Source organism: Pieris brassicae, chromosome 10 (assembly GCF_905147105.1).
Source record: "Pieris brassicae chromosome 10, ilPieBrab1.1, whole genome shotgun sequence".
NCBI lineage: Eukaryota > Metazoa > Arthropoda > Insecta > Lepidoptera > Pieridae > Pieris > Pieris brassicae.
In genome coordinates, this window is record NC_059674.1 from 12,309,552 (window position 1) to 12,334,085 (window position 24,534).

General features: G+C 31.6%; 1 protein-coding gene across 2 annotated transcripts in view; it reads left to right on the forward strand.

The window, feature by feature from the left end:
• Positions 1-7,033: 7,033 nt before the first annotated feature.
• The window catches only part of LOC123715199 (paired box protein Pax-5), a 69,571-nt gene continuing 52,070 nt past the window's right edge, over positions 7,034-24,534 (forward strand). For both annotated transcript variants that reach the window (XM_045670111.1, XM_045670112.1), the window contains exon 1: positions 7,034-7,120. The gene's annotated coding sequence lies outside the window, so the exon portion shown is untranslated. The remainder of the gene's footprint in view (positions 7,121-24,534) is intronic.

Consider the following 24,534-nt stretch of genomic DNA (forward strand, 5'->3'; position numbering starts at 1 on the left):
GAAGTTAAATTAATTGTAAATTTCCATTTACAGAAAGAAATCGCTTCTCATGACCTAGCCACCTAAGCATTCCCTTACGTATCCTTGTTACTTCGTCCACCCTTACTGTATTAATTGTTCATAAAAATTAAAATTTGTTGGACTAAGTTATTTCTAGTTCCTTCCAAGTTTTCGTGTACGGTAGTATTTAAGCCTGTCTTCGAAATCGTTCTCGGACTGACGTTAAAGAAATTGTTTCACAAAAATTCATGTTCCGTTATTGTTTACAGTTTTTAATATTTTATTCATTTTGTTTAATTATTTTAAATTTATGTAATAAACAATTTTATGTTTTAAGTAATTTTAGTTGTTAATTCCCTAACCTTAATTTATAATTTTTTGGGCAATTAGGAAACATATGGAAATCTGGACGAGTCTGTTTACTCAAGATGTTTTCGTTAGATGCCGTTACAAAACAGTCATATTAAAATACAAATGAAATAATAATTAACCCTTTTGACTCAGATACCGTGTGCGGTTTTGGTGGCCCCAAGTCAGTATATTATGGAATTAAACAAATTAACAATTAAATTGAAATGTTAATTGGAGTTAACGATTAAATTAAAATATATATATATATATATATATATATATATATAACCGTTTCATATCAAAGTTTATAACCCATTAGGTTGACGTCTACAGAATTTAAAATCACTAACACTAAATCTAAAACAACATCAATTTAATTTCATCACACTAGAAGCTTCCACACCTCTTTGTGTGCGTGTGCATGTGTGCGACGCGTGCGCAGATTACATAAGGCTATCTCTTTTGCACTCATCGTACATACGTCCGTCTCACGTACATAATGTACGTTACCCGCCTGCTGTGATTCAGGTTTTATTTAATGCGACCAAACGGGTTTGTTCGCTTAGATCATAAGTATAATTGTTTCGTTGGCAATTTTTTGTGTTTTAAAAGAATACTGTTAAAGTATTTAGGTCGTAATTTAGTTTTTTTTCTCTGAAGGTTATTTCTTATGTGTGTAAAGATTTATTACAATTATATTCAAGTACGACGCACTTTGACGGGTTTTAATGTGACATTATTATATTCTTTACTTAATTCGAGAATCACCGAATAATACAGAATCAAGACTTAGTCCTGTAAGTCAAAAACTTATTAGATTTGATAATAGGATTAGTTTCGCTGACCGTGAATACTGAAGAGCATTTGTATTTTACACTCTCAGTGCCATAGGGCTCACGAGTGCGTTGCTGGCCTTTAAATAATTGGTACTCTCTTTTCTTGAAGGATCCTAAGTCGAATTGGTTCGGAAATGCTGATGTGGGCAGCTGGTTCCATATGTGGAACGACGGACGTCGTGATCATACGGGTGGAATTTCATATTCTGCCTATACGTCCAATGATGAAACTCACCTGTAGGTACACACAAACAACTCTCTCTCTCTCTCCTCAGAACACTCTCCTTAGTAAATGCGATAGTTGGAAAAACTATGTTTTTTAGAAAAAAAGCTGGTTACTAGTTAATAGTTACGCTGTTTTAGAATAGGTTCTTCAAAAATCGGATTGTTATACGTTTAAAACATTAAGAAGTTGCTACGTGTGTTCCAAATAGATAAAAATATTTCGTAAAATAGGGAAAAAAGTGTTTTTATTGTGAAGCCTCTAAAGTTGTATAAAAAAAAACAAGAATATATAATATTTAAACAAAATTCCTTAATACTTATTCGTATGTCTTTTATTCAATTAATTCGTAAATAAGGAACACTAAGGAAATATTTCAAATAGATGGGACTTGGAGAATTCATACGATTCTTTTTAGATTAATATTTTTTTTTGTTCTCGTCATTGTCACTGTACTTATAGGTACTAATAAAATAAAAATAGCCTTTATTCGTGTACTACATAATCAGTATTACATTAAGTCCACGATTAACATTAGTACACGACCTCCAACGGCGTGAAGGCTCCTATATATCCACTGGTCTCCCATGCTCAGCCACTATTTCAGCCCCAATCCTTCCCCGCTATCCCTTTTATTCCATCTTCCCAGGTTTCCGATGGGTGTCCTTTAATTTCTCTTCCCACTATTGGGGTAACTATGAAACACGATAAAATGATTGCGGTACAATGTATATATACGTATACAATAGCCGACAAATTCTAGTTTTGTTCTTTAGGTATACGAAAGACCAGTTAGTCTCCCCCGATATAAAAACGTATAAATGTAGGAATAGAAATAATGTGAAGTGAGTGTTGGCCGTTACGACGGTTGTGCTTTCTTCGTTTCGCTCCGCCGCCTGCGCAGACGCTAGTGATGTGATAACGATAAATATACTTTTATTAATATAATTTAGGACTTTTATTTACATTTAATTATTAAAATAATAACAAAAAAAAGAAAGACACTAAGTTTATGTACACGTTCTTAGGTAGGTTTGAGGTTTTAGTTATGCAGAAGCAATTCAAGTTATTCTTTATTGGTTTACATTAATATATATATATAGTAAAAAAAATACTACATACCAGTTACTTACAATCTATAACATCTCGAACGAAGACAAGTGTTTAAGCCAGACTGCGACAAAATTTAAAATATATAATAATTATAACATAATAATACATTTCTGTCTAAACTATCGACACATCACTAGCGTCCTGCAGCGGAAGTAAGATAATTGTGCGGCGTCTTCCCCTCACTAGTCGGCTAGTCGGACTCTTCACGATAAAAGTACTTAAATTATTTATTCATTAGGTATTATTATTTTATCGATATAGACTATCGGATATTTCATAGCACATACATTTCTGTGCATTTGGCTAGGACCGAATTTATCAATCGGAATAGCAAATTATATTTAATTGGTAATCACTAAAATTAATATTTAAAAATAATAATTAAGCCTCATTTGAAACGTTTATCCATCGTTAACACACTTAAAATTTTATACATAACTAATTATAAATAAATAAGCTATTTATTTTTATAGGCTCCATCTCTCTATCTTGAGCATTCTTCTTCAACTCTTCTCCACTAACTTTTTTAAGTCCGTCAACCCGTGCAATAGCTTTTTAAAAAGAGAAACACTTTATAAGAAGATTCTTAATGGTCTTATCACTTCCAACTTCATAATTAATTAGTAGGTAATAAGGTTTAACAGTTGTAAATAATAACCAGACAAGGCACTATTTTATGTGATATCTATAGGAAATTTAATGTATTTACAAAATGTGATAAATATACAAGGAAATAACAAAAAGGTTAGTCGTCACAGGAGACCGAAGAGCTGGCAGCTACCTCGGACAAAGAATTAGTCTACCTATTGCTGCCTGTAACTTCGGAACCTTGCCTAAAGGGACTCCTTTTAATAATATATTTTAGTTATTATATTTTATGGTTAGTAGTGGTATTAGTTAATTAATGTCATGTGACTTTAATATTAATTTGCCAGGAATATTGTGGACTCACTCAATGCCTATTCGAGGTTAAAATTTTAGAATTTTAAACTAGTTAACATGAGGTTTTTGGTATAAACATTTTAATCAGTCTTAGTGTATATAATGTGTTACGTGGAATGTGTAACCTATGGCAGCGAGGTGTTGGACCATTTAAAACCGTTCCTTTTAAATCATGAAACGTAGCTACAGATGTAGGAGAAAATTTATTTTCTCTGTGTAAGGAGATCATAGGAAAGTTAGATATGTAATAACTTATATTCTAGAGAAAATCTCTCGGAGTCTGGAATTTTTTAACTACACCTGCACGCCAAAAGCCATCATCGTATTTCCATTGGAGACGAATTTTTAAATTCTAGTACATTTCTCACGCCGTAGGACTTTAAATGAATAATATTCGTTTGTAATTATTAATTCGTTCGTCGTTTTGTCTTTGTCCAATGTGGTGTCTACTGGTTTACTTTATTTTTATTTCTTTCTGAGGATTATTTAGTTGAATGGAAGAGATCGCTCGAAAGCGATAAGGTCGTTGCTCTCCTTGTTATTTTGTTATTTTAATTGTACCTACAGTACTCTTTGCAACGAAGTGTCAATAAATAAGTACTTTTTCGACGAGACGAGATTAAATAAAAGATTTAAAACTCAAAAATAAGCACAAGACAAGACCGTCGAAGGAATCGAAAAAACCTTTTTTTTTTTATAAAATGGTAATGATATATTCTAATAACTTATTAATTTCGTCCCGTAATATGACAGTTACGAAACATTTTGGATTTTATATTTTTTAATTTTATTTAAATTTTCCGTTGATTCTAATTGTTATTTTGCTATTCAGACATAGTCAAATACCGGTCAACAAATCAAAATCAATCCAGCTACGTTGTTAATTGTACAGTCAAGACCACGTTAAAAATAAATAATTCTCAAAATATCATTAAAATTAATCAATGTTTTGTTTTATCTGCCTAAAGATTTTCTTTAGTAACTAATTAAAAATTATTGATTTAATAAATGTTAGCATGTTCATATCATTTAAAACATTATTTTATCTATACGCAATAGTGTTTGAAACAAATTTCACAAAACATCAAATTACTCCGATATTGCACCATTACAATTTAATTGTGATAGCTTGAAAAAAACTTGGATGAGGCAAAAAGTAGCGACAGGTGTATATATAGCTGTCGCACTTGCACACATAGTTATAAGAAACACTGTCTCTCTCTACCGGAAGATAAAAGTTGAATAAAATTGTAACGGCCAAGTGTCGTAACTGACTTTGTTTAGCAATGGTTCTACAAGTATGGATTTTTTCTTTAGAGATGGAAAAGTTTGCCCCTTAATGCTGATTTTAACGAACTATGTATGCGTCGCAGCCAACTAGCTAAATTAGCCGTTTAATCGACAGCCTAGCCTCTTTACTAAACAGCGCCGTTTAACTAGCGGCCTAAATGATATTCAACCGTAGCGTGTGTTACAACATTTCATAAAATGGCTGGCTAATGCTTAGGGCATTCGTACGACCATGTGGCAGAAATAAAAAAGCTGATATGTCTGACATAAGGAAGTCTTCATTTAATATATTTAAAATGTAACATATTAGTGTTCTTACACTTCTTAGTGTCACTACACTCTTTCATACAATTTCTTGTAAAATTATCATCAATTTTGTTGTTTGCCGACCCTATTTCGACAGCTTGGTGCAGAAGGCAGAAAGTGAAACTAAATATAAATGAACAGGATAAGCAAGTAATGTTAGCTGGCTAGCTGTTTCATCAAATGGCTGAGCATCATTAAGGCCGCTTGCTGAACGGTGCTATTTAGTAAAGAGACTAGGCTGTTGATTGAACGGCTAAGTAAGCACGTTGGCTACGACACATGCAGAACGAACACATCAGTGTCCGTTTAGTGACACCACTGGAAAAACAGATTATCGCATTAAAATACTTTTTAATCGCAAAAATAATGTTTCCTAGTTCTTTGAATTAACCAAAGGTTCATTTACTGAGACGCCACTTTTAAGTATTTGAGACTAATGTCCTTATTAGGGAAATAACAATGATATTGGCCTCTTTTTAAATCTCTTTTGTCACATTCCGTTATATTGCATTTATGCTGCAAATGTACAAAAATCCATATAACATAAGGAAGCCAAATTGCGTAAGATAATTGTTAATTTCTCGGAAACTTGAAGTCATTTCGACTCGAGTTTACAGGTATATTCAAAATCAGGGAACGGTTATTTCATTAAATTTGGTTCAGTGATTTTTGAGATATCTACGTTCTGTACAAATAGGTACAATTACACATACATTTAAATTGGCAGGGTTTTTAGTTATTAAAGCTATTACATATTTCCCAAAAAAATACAAACTTTGAACAACTCTGGTGTTATAACAAAAGAGCTCAGCGCACGCGCAGACTAGATTCCTAGATAACGTCTCTAACTGGTAATATATATGTACCGAGTGTTGCATGCCAGTTTTGTTGACGGTCTCCGTGATTTTGTGATTATTCAAATAATAACAAATAAAATGCCTCTCTCTATCACTCACTCTCTGAATCAGTTGATTCAGGGTTCGATTACGGGGGAAATAATACTTTGAAGAAAAAATCTGTAAAACATGTATTATATCGGATTTTTTCGCTTAATTTTTAATAAGAGCTTCTAGTAAGAGTTTTATACTTTTAAAGATTAATTTGTAAGTATGTAAAGATCGTCTTTAGATTTCGTCGTCGTCTTAGACAAATTTTCCAATTTTGTCATATACAGTCCAACAAAATCTACAAACTGATGATTTGTATAAATAAAAGAAGTATTTATAAGTACACAATTGTCAAATTCATTTTTAACGTATATCACATACAATTACAAGACACTCCAGTCGCGCTGCAACCCGTTTCTTGTCCATAGATCATTGTTAATAGGAGAGTAGGTGGTCAGGCTTCAGACGGTCAGGTCCGATGTTTGACTTCTGTATGTCAAAAATGAGGGTCGTACGTAGACCTGTTTTCCTTATAATATTTTTTTCGTATGATAAAGTATTTATTAAGATCAGGGGAATAAATGATCGGGGTTTGAACACACGACCTCAAGATCATAGAAGTCATAGTGGTTAGTCTGGCATGACAATTGGATAAAATAATAATAATAATTTATTTATTTACATAATAAAATATACAAAAATGAATATATATATATAGAATTTTATTAAGCTAAGATGCGGCCCCTGGGAGGAGGCTTCCTCCAACATTTTCCATCTATTCTTTTAATCTTGTCAACAATTGTATACAACAACATTATTCTAATTCTCAAAACAATATCGTAGCGTGGTCCAAATTTCAACTTTACAATATCTACTATACAGTTAACTTGACTCGCTAATAAATACAAAATAATTTTATAACCCAACAATAATACTAGACATTGCTTCCTTCGAGTCCTAACCAAAAACTGTCATCATGCCGTAATGACTGCTTTCCGTTAACGTTAAAGGCTTTATGTGTGCGTTCTGCGCAGGAGTGGAAAATGTTCCACTCAGTCGCATTTGTGCTCTGGCTGTCGTGGGGAACGGACGCCCGCGCGTCTAAAACTATAGACTACTTAAGTTTTGTGTCTGTGTGTGATTGTGTTTTTGTGTTTCATCCTATCTAGTTGGTATGTTTTAAGTTAATTGCTTATAAATACTGAAAATTAACATTAACAGAATACTTTTTGTATTTTCATCTTTCATAAACAATAGTTTCAGTTTTTACCATTTAAATTTCGTATTGGATTCTAATTAGATTGAACGCTATGCAAATAACAGTTAGGCAACCTTAAGAATCTTAAGAAATCGATGTGTTTTTAACTTTTACTTAATCAATAATGAACGAAACGTTTCATAAGGCGCGTAATAGTGTCGTTTAAGTCTTTTGTATTGAATTCTTCGTCATGCTTAAAGGGAATGATCGCAATACCTTTTTATACGGGTCGAGTTCGGTTAAACTATTGGAAGTCATTCTTTTGGACCTCTTATATTATTTAATATATTTAAAATGGTAAGCATAAAAGAAGCATTAAATAAAATGGTGCTAATGTGTAGTACTTCACTTTTGTAATTTTTCTTTGAGTACATTTAAATCAATAAATATCAGTAGTACCTACTTAAAAAAATTCAAAGCAAAAATAAACGCATAAACATAGTTTTTGTATTGAGAACTTGTTCTGTTAAATTCTGAAGAACTATACACTGTATGCGTTCTAAATTTATGAACATAAGTAATCTTTATAACGCTTTATTAGTAAATTGCGATCCATAATCTACTGTAACTTATAATCTATAATTTTCTGACGTTTTAACTACCTTATCTTGTGTTAAAAAATAACTATAATTCCGGTACATTGTTGCCGCTAAAAAGACATTTATATGTTATTCGGTTTCTATATGAAAAGGATTTTTACAGAATACTAAACCTTTAACATGCGTCATAGCGAAGTAATACTTACATAAGCATTTTTATCTAATCGCGTCAAGTGTGAGAACCACAGGTCTAGGTTACAATTTGAATGAACAGTGGTTCCCAGGCCGCTACTGCCTCAAAAACATTGTTTATCCTCTTATAACAATACTTTGTGCGTCTTTATAATTAATTTTAAGCAATTTTTTGAATTAAATTATGTATTAGATTCATTAGCGCTTGCGATATTCTAACGAATAGAGACAAATTATATCAATTATTTTATTTATATTATAAATTAAACATTATAGGCTAATGTAAACACTTTTGACAACGTTATCTTTAATATTCTGCCCATGACATGTATAAAAGACTGTAATTGAAAATTTGACTAGGTTATGAAATGTTTTGTCATAATTTTAATACGTTTAAAGGATTTTAGTTATTCAATAGATGTAATAAGTAATGATTGTATTGAATTTCATTAATTTGTTAGTGTTAAAAGTAATTGAAAAACCAAAATATGGAAACATCATTTAGCAAACATTTCTCTACTAGATAACTGTGTCTGCTCAATTATTCCTTTCTCAACCTCCTTCAATTTAAGGCAAACTGCGTTGCGTCTATACATATTGAATTTTATCAGTCTATGATAAAATTACGAGATAATTTAGTGTATTTAACCGCCGAGAACACACTTGCAAGCCTTCTTGAGTCTCTACGAGCAGTGATAAGTTTTATAAAAACAGATATTTATACTGTACTATATTCCTAACATATAATCTTTATATTTAAATGTACAGTACACCTATGTTAATAATTTTTATTAGCTTAGTTCAATAGAACAAAGTAGCGAGCTAAAATATAAAAACTAACTACATTCATAAGCCGGCGACACCTTTCGATCATTTTTTGTCGATAAAAAGTAAAAGACGCAAGCGCACTTTCTAAACGTACGAATAGACCATAGAGCAAAATTTAGCCATTCCAAGTTGAAATTACTTATATTTCTTATAAACGACTTCATTATGTTATGAGAATAAGATAACATAAATGGGAATTTTTAATGATCATGAAGAATAGAGAAGAAGTGAAAAATATGTATGAAGTCAAAACTTTTACCAGCTTCCTTCGAGTTTTATAATGTAACATAAGCAAGTTTTACATTAGTCTGATGCTATGGTAAAATATTAATCGTTTTTGTCCATAAACCAAGCTCTAACTTATACATTAACGAAGAACTTATACAACTGAGCCACAATTACCCTTATAAATAAAATTAGTTGTTGTCTAGTTGTATAATTTTAATTAAAGTACTCAACTGCACCTTTCATCATAGAGTAAACAAAATTTGGTAGAGACAAAAGAGTACTTTAGTTTTACTTCAGAAAAGTAAAAAGTACTTCTTTAATTTTCAAATCTACTTCCTCAATGGAAAGCCACTCAGCAAACATTGAGACTTCTGTATACAATATTTCCCCCGCCATATTCAGTTGGGAAAGGCCGAAAATTTATTAACAATTAAATCACTGAAATTTGTAAACAATGCACAATAAAATAACTAAGAAGGCTTAAAATTATTGAAACGCATTGTAAAAATATTAATCTACTAGATAAACATGGCCTTTGTAAGCACGTAGAGTTAAAAAGTTTCTATTCATTTAAGTAATTTTAATAGTCTTGAAATATGTATGAGCATTTTTATCCTAACTATACAAACAACCTACAATCTTCCAGATCTGGGCCTCAGATTTCTGTATCGGTTTTGTTCTTTGAATTCGCTAATAAGCAAGTAGACGATCCGCCATGTCTAAAAGACGCCGTTCATTTTTGGATCTAATGCATTTCAATTAATAACATCATAACTTTTTAACGTGCAGGATTATTTTATTTGATTTTCATTTTTTATGAATTACTTAAACGATTAAAACACCTTATACGAGAGTTCATCGGCACAGACTAAAAAATTAGCACCAAAATAAACAGACGCACGTGGGGCATGCTCCAATGGAGCACAGCACTATTTGGTTCCATACGTTGGCTGCGTCTGCGCACCTCATTCAATAAGAAATTCAAAATAGAACCCTGACCTCTACTAACGGATTTGAATACAGTTGTTAAAAAGCGTTAAATGTTTTTGGACTCTAGGGCTGGTTTACATTAGATAGCGCGATATTACTAAGAATTTTAAAACAAGCAAAGAGAAAATCCAGTCTTATATATCACAGTTAATATTAGACAATATAGTGTAACAAAATGACATTTTTTTATTATTTTTAAAATAATATTGGTGATTGAACATTTAAAATTAATTTTTATTTAAAGTTGACTTGTAGGGTTGATACAAATACGTGCTTCTGTCTGGGTATAATTAAATTATCTTAAATATATTTTCAAATATAATAAAAAGTCGTAGAAATTTGTCTAAAATTTGTAGGCTAAAAGTTAAAAAGATCTATGAAATTAGACTTAACATTAAATTAATTTATTAAATTGAAATGTCATTTTCATGTGAAATTCAATGCATAACTTTTAAAAAAACATTATTTTTCTACCTATTTTAGTATATGAGTATGCAGTAAACTGTAAGATATTGAAGCGTGGTAAAATTCAGTATCCGCCGGCGCCGGCGCAACTTTGGTCACAAGACCGAAACGCGCACTCACTGTGTGAAACAAAACAGTCTGGCTTCACTTCAATGGAGCATGTACCACGTGCTTACTTGTTGATAAAACATCTAAGTAAATTAAAAGTAATAACTACATATATTTTGGTAGCAAATATTATTTGTATATGATCGTAAATTGGAAGAGATGTTTCTTGACTATTATCACGGCCCGTTTTGTAATTGTCGGTACACTTAGACTTAGGTTATGTATAATAAGCGATTTATATTCTGTAATTATTGACAAAAAAAAATATTGAGTTTGACTTGACTTTTGATACGGTTCTTTAAATGCCTTTCACAATTTTGGACAGTGATTGCAATAGTATAGATGGACATCAAATCGTAAATCAAATCGAGATTATATTTATTATCATAGCTTACTATTATTTTCTTGGCCTTGTTATATTCTTACTAGGCGGACTAGGCGGACCCATGCGATCTTCGACGCAAAGAGAGTGAGTTGTGTGCGATAATGCGTGATACTCTATTGTGAGGAAGTTCCATGGATCTGGTTAGCGATGCGCCTTCTTAAGTTCTTACGTTATTTTCATACATGTATATCCTTTCTGAAACATTTATTTATTTATTTCCACATCATTATTCTACCTTAACAGTTATAACTAATTCAATAGAACGTCAAAATAATACCTACACCGTTAATTCTACAAAAAAAAATTCAAAAAATTATATTTATATGTCTAAATCTTATAACTAACAATATATATTCATAAGTATCTGATTGTACGCATTTTAACATGTGTTATAGTTGAGAGCAAAAATACAATAAAGTAATCTAATGACAAAAGTTTAGTAATTTTATTTGAAGATTATAAGATATTATATAATAGATCTAAAGACCATTAAATAATCTAGTTATTTGGTATATGATTAACTATAATTTTTGTGTCAATTAGTAGTAAATAACAAATTATTTAAATAACGAATGAAACAAGTCTATCAAAGAACTTAAAACCAGTAAAAATAACACAAAAAATCTAAAGAAACGAAGTAATTACTTTTTTAAGCCAAGTGACCTAGTAAACTGACCCTAATCTTAAATAAAAAGTTTGTGCATCCCTTAAAAAACAAAGGTCGATAATGTTGACTAATCGTTTTTATTGACGTCAAGTATAAACAAGGGCAATTGCTTAACAACACTATAGGATTTTATCTATAGACTTTGCGTCATAAATGCGAAAGTATTTATAAGTATTATAAATAGGTAAGATTTTGGAAGAATACAGTTTTTATGTGAGAAATATTGTAAGCATTCTAAATGATCTTCCATTTTGATTATATTGAGTATTTTCAAACTCCAAATTTAAGGCATTATAAAACATGGGACACAAATATTAATAATTACTTAATTAAAAAAATACATTGGAAAATGGGAGATTAGATTTTATCCATGGTGAAAATGCTCCTTCTTTACATGGTTTAACAATTTCAGGGGGACATAATGGGTCTCATTTGGGTCACTTTGGGTGGACATTTAGGTCACTTTAAGCTATCTGTCCGGGAGAACTGGGTGAGTTTACATCGATAGACCATTAAAAGTATTAGGACCCTTGTGAAGGCCGACAGTTTTCCTTCGGTAAAACAGAATTATATTTATATTACTATAGAAACGTTAGATTTGTCAAATTTTTCAGCAAGGCTAGGCCAAGTTCACAGTATAAGGTCGCCAATTGTACACGGTTTTTATGCGACACTATTATTTTATTGTAATGGATTAAAATTAAGATGACATTGGTGATTTTTTAAATCAAGGCTTCTGTGTTAATTAAGTTTTATGTACTTGTTAAAACAGGTTTATGAAATTATTAGCGACAGCAAATATTACACGTAGATATGGACCAGGCGACACATATTTTCTTATATTTTCCTATATCATGATTACTAGGTATTTTAAGTTAAATACTAATTAGGTGAACGCTACATGAGGGGTAACGAAATATTACTTTTTGATCTAGGTATATTATATATTAACAAATATAAAAAATAAAATATGTATAATAATAGTATAGTATTGTTTATACTGTATACTTGTGTGTTGGAAATAAATAAGAGATACTATGATTAAAAATAAATTAAAGGCGCTACAAGCTTTTTAGGTCTGGGCTCCAGATTTCTTTATCTGTTTTATGATCATTTGCCAATCTCATAGGCAAGTAGGTGATCAGTCTCCTGCACCTGACACACGCCGTGAACTTTTGTGAGTTTAAAGCAAGCCGGTTTCCTCACGATTTCTTCCTTCACAGTATGAGTGTTAAATGCGCAGTAAAAATAAATTCTTTTGGAGCAGGGAATCTCATGCTGAAGCCACTAGGCCATGACTGCATATAATAATACCTTTTAAATTAGTTTAAAGTCGTTCGGTATTTACATGATTTTATTTATTTATTTATCATAATAATGTTGAAAATTGTATTCTGTGTATTTTCGCTGAAGTGTCTCCATAAGGATTGTAATATGATATAGAGTCAGATATAGATAAAAATAATAGTCAATAATATAGGGTAAAGCTAATTCTGGATATTGGTTATTCAACGGTAAAACAACATTAAATTTTGTACATAAAATTACACGAACAAAGAAACAATTTAAAATTTAAAAAGCACTCATTAAACATCCTTTCCTGAGGGAAATCCATTTCGTTCGCTCCCATTTCCCATGCTCCAACAATGCGCAGACGCAGACAAAATGGCGGACGGTGACGTCACTCCGGAAACGACTCCGTTTTGAATTTGGAACGGTCGAACGAGCAATGGCGGAACATCCGGCGAAGACGTTACAATGAGTGCGCGCGATCTGATCTAGTTTGATTCTTAATTGACGTATGATTTTTATTAATATGTGAAATATGTATGACATATTATTACTTCTACATCGCAAACGAATCTAAAGAGGTATCTATTCACTTGCGTTTGATCATAGTGTTTTATTTACTAAGAGGAAATAAAATGAAGCCAATTATAATGCAATATATATTTATAAAAATCTCAGTTACAGAAAAGAAACATTAGAACTACAGCATTGAAAATTCAAATAAAAATTGCTAAATGTACAGATACAGGCAAACATCTTGAACAAATAACCTTGCCTGCGCAGAAGCGATTTTTAGGTATCACTGAGAGGGGGGACGGCGGGAGAAAGATGTGTCGATCGCGTGATTGGTAAATCAGTTGACGTTTGTATCCCGCGCTGTGTAGGATGCGCAAACTTACCCCCTCTCCCCTTTGTTAAATACTCAAGAAGTTTGCCGGTATCTGTAGGTCCTCGTAGATTTTTAAAGAAACCATTTATAAAAGCATTGTCTTTTCTATAATAAAAGTATTTATTTATGGTTTGAGCAATATACACCCAAATACAGCCTTAAAACTTAGATGCTCTAGAACGTGATAAAGTTGTATTATATCGGTAGTCGTGTGAAGTTCCGATACAGATAGTCCGGTGGCAGTAATCATTTGAAATGGTAAACAGACCGCTAATCGTTGCGGTTATAGTGTTGTAATATCGATATCTTTTTTCGATTAAAGTTATATGAATGATATTTTAAGCGATGTAATATAGCAATGATAACAAAATTATCCAGTTTGATATCCAACGAAAATAATAGTTTTTTTGTGGTTGGGGAGGACAGTAGGTGGAGAGTACAGTAGAGAATAACGTAAGCGTAATTGAATTTGGAAAAACGTTTTTAATAAATTTCTCTAGAAATATTTTAATTTGATATAAAGTTTTTTTTGGCAATCGATCCTACGAAATGCCCATAAAGGAAGTCATCGCAACCCATGGACATCCATTTTTAGTGGGTACGTTGCCGGCTTTTAAGGGGTATACTGTAACTTTGAATCGTTGGAGGTCGTATCTCTCAGGGAGTCGATTCTACAGTTCGCTAGTTCGCTAGACTTTCAGCTCTCAAAATAAAGAAATAAAAACACTGTTGCAGTGTAATCAAAAATCACGGTATTATCGACATTAGTAACATCACTATTCAAATCAAAGCAGCTTAAAAAATAGAAAACTCAATATTGGATTTCGAATCCATTTATTTTCATCATAGTTTTAAATAACCTTCAATTTAAGTATAAGATAAAAATGCAAATTTCGTGGTTATTCTTTATAAGAAATGCGGCTTTCTAAGCCTATGTAGAAATAGCCTATGTCATTAATGACACGGACGAAGAAAGTTTAAAGAGAACAGTGTCTTAAGAAAGACTTACCATATGTTTCGCTTGGCTTAAATGTATGATTTAGAACCTTTGTGCACAATTTTATTTTCTTCTATCTTTAATACTGGCTTTCACAGTAAAGGAAGACATCGTCAGAAATTAGCAAATTCATTGGCAGGTTGGCCGAATGTACGTAAAATCATACTAATTATCAGGAAATATAAGATACAAAACCTACGATACTTTACGACATACGTAACGTCTATAAAGACAAAAATCTGACGCCACAAAGATAGCCCTGGACTAAATAACTTTTCATTAACACAAATATATTATTCTATTCATAATCTTTAAATTTAAGCTAAAGCTTTCAAATCATAATAGTTTCAGCAGCCTAGTGGTTTCTGTACTCCAATGGATTGCCTATTTAGTGCGCATTTTACATTCGCTCAAACGGTAAAGGAAAAAATTGTGACGAAAATGCTGATCTTGACTTGCGTATTAGATGACAAATGATCACGGAACAGATACAGAAATCTGAGGCATAGATCTAAAAAGGTTAAAGCGCCACTTATATTTTTTCATTTATTCCTATATTTTAAACAATCAACGAAGCTTTAGGATGTATTCCCAGATTTATTAAGATCTGGAAAACAATAGTACATATACATTTGATACTACACAGGTGGAACGGATGTGGTGACCACTTAGATAGACCACACTCGGGATTCGATTACATTTGTTCTTTCTTGTTTCATTGTTTCATTACAACAATCTGACTTACTTATTTATATAACAGCATCTCAAAATGCTAAAATTAATAACAAAAATAAAGACAGTAAGAGTAACTATGTAAGAAATAGATTATGACTTTGTGTATTTTATTCCATGAGCTAACTTCATTTCGCCCTAATCAGATTTTTTTACTTAGCTTACGTTTTAGTAGCTACATACTAACATATACTACCCATAGAAACTGTTCGTTTTTCCAGCATAAAACCTAAGTACTAACAAAAGGCTCTCGCGAGCTCTCTAGCAGGTGAGGCTCCTGCACGTTTGCCCCCTCTTCTATAAAAAAAAGTTTAAATATACGTTGCTAATATTTGGTGTTTAATAGAACTTCCCGTTCATATGGACAAATGTGTTAACTTTATATGTTACATAAATACATACATCCTTATAGACTATGTCAATACGATAAAATACTTAAGTTGCACAGAGCATTTTGTAATTAAATTGAATAAGCTGTTGACAATAAAGCTGTGCAATAAATTAGCTGTTTTGCTATATGTAGACAGACCAAATAATAAGCTAAGTTCAAACAACAATAAAGCAAACGAAATAACAGAGTATGGTTGAACAATTTCTCTAAGAAAGTGTCGCCCGCGGTGTAATGTTTAAACTGCCTGTATCTGGGTCTTAGTCTAGGTCTAATTTGGCTGCAGGCAAGACGCTCTCTTTCTATTTAACATTTTTAGTTAGTACTTATAATGTTTGGTTGTAAAGTTATAAATTATCGTTTATTAAAACCTATACATAACAATCCAATACAATTTTCTTAATCTACATAGCAATAATACAAATAATTGAAAATTAATAAACGGAAAATTTAAAAAGTTTGATCCCTATGGCAGTGTACCTTTAACGCTGGCAGTATTTCCTTGCTGTATTGCGATACTTATTTGTGGAGCGAGGAAAACACCAGCTCTGGGGTGACCGGAATTATTTATTATATTATAGGGTATTCTTATTTATATACATTAAACGGTGTAACGTGCACTTTTCACCGTTTCTCAATACCATCGTGCGTTTGAATCTCGGTTGTGTACGGCTCTCTGTAGATTTTTCTATGCGCAACTAATACGTAACCTTCAAATATCAAGAGAATGTCTGTCAGTCACCGAAGGTTCTGTCTAAAGAAAAATTATCTATGAAACAGACACAGAAGTTTTTTGTCCCATATCCCCTTTGAGGGATGTCGGACGGGACGGTTAAATAGGGTCAATTCCCAAAAACAGTTTGGAAGCGGTTAGAAGACTCCATGTCCATTTCTTGTATGGTAGACATTAGATATTAAGTAAATTTTTCAATTATACCAAGGAAAAGTAAACTCTAGCTTTAGAACCAAATTGAATCTATCGTTTCCTAGAACAGCCTAACATCCTGTAAGCGTCGAATAAATTCAAATTACTAACAATTTACACAAAAAATAAGGAATAAATGCTTCCTCATAATTATCAGTTGTTACAAAAAGTGCATCGAATTACTACTGAGTGCCGTTTGCTGAGGCTCAATGGTTTTGTAGATAAATAAATGTAAAGCATTCATATAGACTTCAAACACAAGATTTTGTCCCGTTTATGTACTTTCAAAGTAAGATAAGAGCGACAAAGACCGACGATTCAATGTTGAGCTTATAAAGTTACCCATACTTATACCATACTATTCATTGTTTTTGACGTATGAAGGTGGATGTAATCTTCTAAATGAACCTTCTAGAAAATCTATGGTCAAAGTTGATAATTCGTAGAGATTCGAAATAGAAATGTCCATTTCTTGAGGATTTTAGTTAATTAAAATATGCTTAGTATTTTAAAATCCAACAAATATTTTATTATTTAGCTTGCAATTCCCAATCTCTTTCTATGTTATTAAAAATGAAAGTATCTTAATGTATACAGTCTTAAATACGTTGAATAGCTTACTCAAACAGGCTACAATTCTTTATACAACGGGAACAAGACGCCTAAAGAAAACTAAACCTTTTGAGACTACTTAACTTAACTTTGTAAAATTATTTGGAATTTTAATTTCCGTTTTTCATTATATGTTTAGAAAATTTACTTTCGTTCGTCCTAGTATTTTTTCCTAAAACATATCATTTACGTGTTCAATTAAATGTTTTAATGTTAAAAATTATGTTTTAGAAAGGCTAGGGCACAAGTAAGGTTGGGAAACCCTGGGCTTGATTGTAATTCATATAAAGTACTCTCTTAGAAAAACCTTAAGGACATTCACTAAGTCTTGGATGAATAAAACAGACGCGGAATTATGACAGCCCTGCCCATTCCTTTATATAATATATTATTCAACGGTTAACTCTATTAGGGAATAGGGCTGTAACAGCAACGAGGAAGTAGGGTTTTCAAAACAGCTGATAATTTTAACGTCTTAAGTAAATTGTAACGGTGGACACCTGACCTAAGGGTGAGAAGTCACTGCCTTCTTGTGACCTTATGAACGTTAGAAATTACACTTGATACATTAGTTTAGTTCTAGCGATGCTTAGTAACAGTGTGTGTAATTCAGAGGATTTATATACAGAAAAATCCTAAAGGGTTAAGGGTTTTGGGCATATAAGGGATATATATAACAATAATGAATTAACTAAATACTAGATACTGTAATAGATAAAATGTTCTTATTCTGTTTTGGAATATAAATTTGTGTGCACAAAATTATCCAATAAGGGTTTTGGTTTTTACTGTAAAATATAATTTACAAATGAAAAAATCTTAAATTCTAATTTGCGTCATGCCAACGAAAAACATGAAATTAACATCATTAGGTATTTCCCGCCAAATCTTCAACCGCCAAATATAATTATTATGGAGTTTTTATTTAAATTCCCTATCATTGTCATCATTACAGGAAATGACTTCACCCCTTGTAATTGGGCATAGCACCACGCGTCGGCATTTTGAATGAAGTATTATCTATGCTTTTTTAGCTGACAACTTTTTGTATGTAACCTTCTTGATAGTGAAAGTTTGATTATCTATGGCTGATCGTGTACAGGCCAGTTTTTAAATAAGTTTAAAACTAAAAATATTAACTTTAAATAGTTACCCTAAATATGAATACCCTGAAATCAACCACTAAACTTTTAGTTATTACAAATATTATCATGAAGGTGTCAAAGTCAAATGTTTATCTTCATATTTTACACATGACAAGCTATAATTTTGTTACAATAAGGACCTTGGTTAAGCACAGCAATGTTGTCTCGACTGCTTTATTATAGCTAATTCTATTCTTGTACATTTTTAAATCTTTAAGTAGATACATTATATAATAATTCCTTTAACAATTTGGGAAACATCAACTTATTTGTTTCATTCTTAAAATTTTCCAGTAATTTATTATAGGTATATATATTGAGCATGTCAATAGTAATGATTGATGACATTTTAGTCTGGATGTAAATAAGCAACAAAAACAAATAATTTGACTCAACCACGTGTCTAAAACGGCAATTCTTGAAAAATACCTGTCCATTCACCTCCTCTGACATTTAAGCGATATCGCCAGGTATAAAAAATCACGCGTTCCCTCGACTCACGTGGTAACACCACCTGTTAACAGTAGTTGCGGTTTTTTACAAATCGGTTAGCGCCCTTTTGCAGGACAATGACATTTCGTAGAGGATTTGAGTTTTTCTGCATCTTCGGCCTTTATTTTTCTGAGATTAATTGCTATTTCTAATCAGAAGTACTTGTGAAAATTTACAATGGCTAATTAAATATTATTTTTTTGCCTATGGTATATTGAAGTCTCGTATCCAGCTTTGGCGACGTTTATATAAGTTTCATTAGACTTTCTCTTCTTTTTAGAGACCAACTCAAAAGTGATTTGCCCTGAATTTGAACCTTGACTTCGGGGTAAACAATACGCGTATTAATATTTTAGGTTCTCTTTAGTATACTAAATCCAAATATTTTTTGTATTAGGAAATCTACGAATAGACTAAATTAGATAAAAACATAGTGATGAGAAATGCAAAGTGTTGCCTGGATTAAGACTACGTAATAAAATCATTAAATGTTATAAAATTTTGATACATTACCATTCTAAATTTAAAATTCCCGCGTTATTTGTTGTTATGTAGTGCTCTGTTAATTTGAATATTGTCAAGTCAGGTGGTCAATTTATGTGTGAAAATTTACGCATTTGTATTATTTTATTACTAAATTCCCATAAATGTAAGGTTGCTTCAAAGTTAAGTGTTCATGATTTAGTCACCTCACAACGTAAGCCTTATCAAAGAGCTTGAACACCATAGACATTTAAATAAATACAACTTATCACATTGTAAAGAAATAAACCTGTCAAAACCGTCATTTGTTTTCCTACCATTTCTCTCCATTGTCGAATTTAGTCTAACAATACGCTGTAAAAAAGGCTATTATGAATAGTTTAGCCATTAGATTCAAACGGGCGACCCGTATGTTGGCTCGTGCCGTTACGTCAGGTGTCTTAAGAGGGGTGTTTCCTGATAAAATGATAAACATTTTTTATTCAAAGATACCCGGGATATTTAAAATTGCGTTGATTTTACATTAATAAGTAAATATATAGGTATATAGCAGATAAAATTATTACAATCTATCAACAGTTTGGTAAGCTTTAAACTTAGTGTTGTTTTTAAATTATTATACCAAATTTGATCGTAGCATTTCAAAAGAGTGTTTTTTTGCATTTCGTATTTTGGGCCTTCTGATTTTTATACATACATTTTAAAACAATTACCGTCACTGTAAAATCTTGGCTTTTGATTAGGCGAATCATGTTACGAATGTTATCGATGTTATTCGGAGAACATTAAAATTGATGTTTAGGTAGTATATAATTAATCTTAGTAAAAGTTTGATAAAAATATGCAATAGCGAACATTTTTTCCATCGGGCTAATATATTTTAATTTTATATTAACTATGTTTATTTCTATAGATCTCTGTACCTTAAATAAATATACTACCTACTCTCGTAAGATACACATTATATATTTTTTTTATATTATGGCAATAGTTTTTACTTTATGCCAGTTTCAAGTAAAACAATAATTATTTAAAATCTTAGTCCCAAAATTAAAAAAAAACGTTTTAACAAATGAAACCTCTTTCGACGGACAATTGATACGGGATTTCTAGTCTAGTAAAAAAATTGACGTTTAGGTGCGAACACGTGTCCGTTACGTCAGGTGCCACCCCCGCGCAGGTGCAGGGAGGCTCCTGTCAGCTGATTGTCATCTGCTATGTTGATTTGAAAACGGAATAGTCTATGTCTGAAGCCTGATTCCTTTTGAATAATTTTAAACTAATCTTAATAAAAACTAACAAATTTTGAATTTATATAGAACATACATTTTCATACTGAATAATAAAGTCACTGAACTGTACGAATAATATGAACTTAAATAGAAATTACAAATTTAAAAAAAATGAAGGAAATAAATGTTTTTACGTCAAATTTATTATCTTCAAAAAGGCGAAAAAAAGGCGCTACGAAGTGACGTTAAATTTGGCGGGAGTTTGACGTAACGTTCCTTTACGTCACAGGTGTCAGCCACCCTCGTTAGTTTAGTCACCTTGTTAATTACGTTATTATAACTAATTAGTAATTAAACGGGTTTTATTTAATATAATAGATATGAGCTTCATTTCATAGTTTAGATTTAACACAAATATTAATTTAGTACTAAAAGATAAACAATATGAAAACCAAACTGTTATACATTCTTATCATTGAGGACATTCACCTTATTCATAATTACCTATTTCGAATACAATAGGAAACAATAATTAATTAATTAATTATAGTATATCGAACATGCAATCGCACAATTTTATTAATAGAACGAGATCTTATAACAAGAAATACAAAAGGTAAATGTTAAGTAAATATAAAAAAAAAAATTGGCAAACTTGAATATTTGTGAATCTGATTTGATGAAAAAAATGTGAATGTACAAATGATACTATAAAATAATCTAGTCAATTCCAAGCTTGTACATAAAAACTTATGGTATGCTTTCCTAATTTTTTATATTTGATATCATATATAAAAAATAGTTTAGTAAGTTATATAGCTACATAAAATACAGTTATATAGGGATTATAATATATATATAATTAAAACGTAACTTTTTCTTTAAAAAAAATTGTTATCTCTAATTTTTTTTTATTATCTTTGATGATTGAGATCTCTATTGTTTCTGTGTGTGTGTTTTGTTAGTAATAAATGTTATGTCGATGTCTATTAAGATTGAAGTGTATACACTTGATGATTTCCGTTAAGGTTGGTAAGATTTGAGGTTACATAAGATCACGGATATTTCTGATGTTTTCTTGCGTTTATTTGCATGCTTAGTGATAAGAAAATATTAAGTATATGAAAGTATTTAGCGTAAAAAGGTGAATAATATCTTACAATGTAATGCACCGGAATCTTTATGAACAAAAGAAATAAGTTGCTCCCACGGCGTCAATGTTGAGGTCATGCGAATGTTATGTCACATTATATGGGCGCGAAAGGAAAATGTAATTTCATTGATTACTCTTAATTTACAGTCTATGATACCTAAATAAAAATGTTTCGCCTGAAACTGTAGGTATCTCTTTTTATCACACCGTAAACACGATTTGACAGAAAGAGAGGAATGAGTAATAAATGGTATTTGTATAATGTGAGGGAGTTCTGAGATTATACGTTTTGAGATACTAACACTTTTATTTACAATTGGTGATCGTATCATCCAGATAGGGCTAATAGTGCATTTTTTAAAAAAAATCATCCATTAATCTGTTCTTTCATTAAATAAAGGATTAATGAAATAAAACTGATTTTGATAAAATCTTATTACGGACAAAAAAACATATGGAATTTAATACCAGATCTTTGCTACCATGGTGTATCAGATTATTTAGTTGTCAAAAAAAATTATCACTTTCCGTACAGCTTGATCCCTTGGCGTTGCGTATAGATGTGGGGTCTCTCTGCATCTTCTACCGCATTTACCATGGAGGGTGTTCAGAGGAGTTGTTCGCTGCAGCTGAGTTACATTTTTGACATCTAGACAGAATACAAAATAGCATCCGTATCACTTCGACATCCGTCTCTGAGTGAGAACTGAGCGTTTCTTAAGGCAGTTTTTGCCGCGCACCACCAGTATGTGGAAGCCCATTGAAGTATTTCCGAAACATTTCGACTTAGGGTCCTTCAAGAAAAGAGCGTACCAATTCTTGACAGGCCGACAACGCACTTGCGAGCCTTCTGAAAATGTAAGTGTCCATGGGCGGCGGTATAACTTAACATCAGGTGAGCCTCCTGCCTTTTTTCCTAACATTAAAATATTGAAATTTCTCGATAAAATATATTATAGATGTGCCTTGTTTATACAGTATTTCCATTATATAATATTTTCTTTGTGTTCTATTAATTAAACATTATATGATATGGCAACATTGATTGGCACCATATCGGAGACAATTATTGTTTTACCAAAGAGAAAAGAACTATTTCGTTTGAGTCATATGACACAGACCATATTCTGTCAAAAGTACTTTTTCATACGCAAACTATGATCATTGCACAATTTTTTTAATGGGTTGGAATTAATAAAAGATACAAACACATTATTTTTGTCATGTTTCGTTATGTAAGTTAAAACATATAACATCGTTTTCGAAAACGGAAGCATCCATTAACAACGGAAAGTATTTTCATTTACTATCTATGACATAATACCATAGATAAACCATTGTAAATAGTTCTCACGACCTAGACATTGATATGTGGGAAATGGCACTGTTTTTTACTACTTCTCTATTGTTTATGCTTGTTCGTTAATCTGTAGTATATTAGGTAAGTGGTTTAAAGTAAATTGGGTACTCAAAATTATTGAAATTGTCTGAGACGTATGTTCAAGTGTAGTTTTGATTCCTTAAAACCATAAACGACTCGTGGTTCGCATATTTTCGTTTTTCTCTATTTACTGTGACTTTTAAACTAATTCTAACACTTAAATACGACCAGAACTTTGTATGGAACAGTCTAGAGCAGTGTATCCCAATATAGGGAACATGACCCACAATGGGCGAATTTGATTGTTAAGGGGGGCAATAGAAATTGGTTGCATATAACAACATGGAGACTTGAGAGTGAAACTAACCAATTTGGAATCTAATATAAAATCTCTGTTCAGTAAGCATCAAGCGCAAGGATGTCACTGAATTAAAATAATAAATTTATATAGAATTTTACGTTACTAAAATTATTTGGAATTTAAATTTCAGTATTACATTATGTTTTGTAAATTTACTTACTGTTCTTCGTTAACTTTCTTCTGTATTGATTTCTTTCCAGTTAAATTTCTTAAGTGAACACTGAACCATTCAATTGTTTTGTAATAAAAATTATGTGTTTTGAACTTTAGAAAGACTAAGGTGGGCCCTTGTCTTAAAAAACTTTGGGAAACACTAGTCTTAGTCTGGTTTATTCGGCAATATCCACGGTGTATTCACATTCCTGGTTGAACGGTAAAAAATGAATGTTCTATGTTGATCAGTTTCTGCCAATCACTGAATGAACTTTAAAATGCACTCGCTCCTGACCCCTAGCAGGCAGCGGTGACATAAAAATATATACTTATGGTCTTGCTGGACTGGTGAGCAACCCAAGTTTTCTCCAAAAACATGCTTTTTTGTAGCTAGGGAATATGTTCTATGGCGAAAGCCAGCAAAGAGTCTGTTGCGCAGATCTCCGTTTACAAAGACGTTGCGCTTACTGAATGCTCACTCTGACAATATGTTCGCAGAGTGAGGTCACAGTAGCGATATTGTATATATTATGTATTTAATATTACATATTTTATTTTGTTCGTCATTATCGTATTAGTTTATTATTGTAAGGATAATGTATGTATTATAAAAACAATTTACTGATCAAAATTTATCGTTAGCTAAATAAAAAACGCAACGAGACGATAATTCACTATGAAGTTATTTTATTA